This window comes from Chroicocephalus ridibundus, chromosome 2, assembly GCF_963924245.1.
Source record: "Chroicocephalus ridibundus chromosome 2, bChrRid1.1, whole genome shotgun sequence".
Lineage (NCBI taxonomy): Eukaryota > Metazoa > Chordata > Aves > Charadriiformes > Laridae > Chroicocephalus > Chroicocephalus ridibundus.
Window position 1 is genome coordinate 118,338,078 of NC_086285.1, and position 1,757 is coordinate 118,339,834.

The window sequence follows — 1,757 nt, forward strand, 5'->3', positions numbered from 1 at the left end:
AATACAACTGAATCTTCCTCAAAGCATTCAGAGAAGGCTTTTAAAATAAAAGCATAGTCCTGTTCTAGGCTTATTAGAAGTTTCAGTACTCATTTCTTAGAGAAAAAATTAAGGCAGTTGCTAACGCCTTACAAGGTGCTCGTCTAGGAAACATGTTGATTGTTGTGGATATTTGCATCAAGTGAGGGGAAGAGAGAGCAGAAAAAAGGGGAAGTGAGGGGAGGGTGTTTTTTGAGCTGTCATTGGAAACAGAGTTACCTGCTTGTATCGTGCTTGAATGGAGGCCTCAGTTACTGTCATTTTTAATACCTTTCTAAAAATATATCTAGCACAGATTAAAAAAACCCCACAAACAAGGAAATGAAGCAGTGGTCATCAAGTCTGTGATTTAAAGCTACTAGCCCCAATTATATTGGCTGAACATCTTTTTCTTTACAGCAGTGAAATTGGTTCAGGAATTTGCTTTGAGATTTTTGACGTCTGGGCGTGTTGTCAAGTAGTTGAAAATAAGAAGTTGCTAAAATAAGCATTTTTCTGGACTCCTTTGAAATTAAAGGTTCTAGGATTATTATTAAGCAAACAGAATCTTAGAAGTAAATCTAGACCTTTCATTGTTAATTAAGCCACTGCTATTAAGCCACTAACTTTCCTGACATTATGGCTATTCTAATGGCTGTTTCTAAAACTATCACAATAGTTTCAAGTTGTGTTACGTACTTGTCTGCTGATTCCCCCCCTTGGTTTCCACTATCTTAATATTCCTATTGCAACTGTAGAAAAGTGCTTGCTCTCCTGTAGGGAAGTAGAAGGTTTCTTAAGTTTTGACCTAGGATTAACCAAACTTTTGGCTAACGTGCAATAAATTTTTTATTTTGTAAAAAAAGATAAACTTTAAGGTAGTTTAAACGCTCTGGAAATACTTGTGCGCCCTCTCTAGTCAACGTGGAATTGCTTGATGAGGCAGGAGGGTTCTGCAGAACGAATAAACTTGCTGTCATTCCTAGCCGTGACTTCAGTTTCTTGAGTCCGATGTGAAATTGTCACAATCGGACTAAGGGGGTCACAAGTCAGCGAGCAGCTGTTTGCATGATACCGTGTTAATATCCCGTGCTTAAATTCGTATTTCTCCTGTACTAAGTTGCGCCACTCTCGTCTAATCTGGAAACTTTTAAATTGGTGTGATCTCAGTTTTTTGTTTTTTTTTTTTTCTTTCCTCCCCCTCTGTTTTTTATTTCTCTTACTACACCAATAAGCAAATATGTAATTGATGTTCTCACACCATTTCTAAATTATACTGTAGGGTTTGCAACTGGGGAACTAAGGTGCATCAAGCAGAAAAACCCACTGCTGGTTTATTGTCCAAACTAAAATACAAACAAGCGTAAATGCTGAGAAACAATCTGGACTTTAACTTCGATAATGCTTTATTAATATTGTTCCTGAAATAGGGACTGTTTTCAGAGGATAATTTCCCTTTCTCATCTATTTTACACCTAGCCACCGAAGAGCAGTTTCATGCCCAAAACCAGTATAAATCGCGACAATGCAGCAAAGCGTGGGCAAATACTGAAGCACTTGGTTCCTTCTTCCTCCCACCTAAAAGTTTTGGTGGTTTTTTTTTTTTTTTTGAAAAAGCTCTATAAAAGGTTGGGCGAAGTGTTTTTACCTGCTGCGCGACACGTGCCGGCTCTGGCCGTTCCCACCTGTGCGTCCTGCGCCTTTAAGGCGGGCCGGTCCCGCGTCACGTGTGAGGGGAG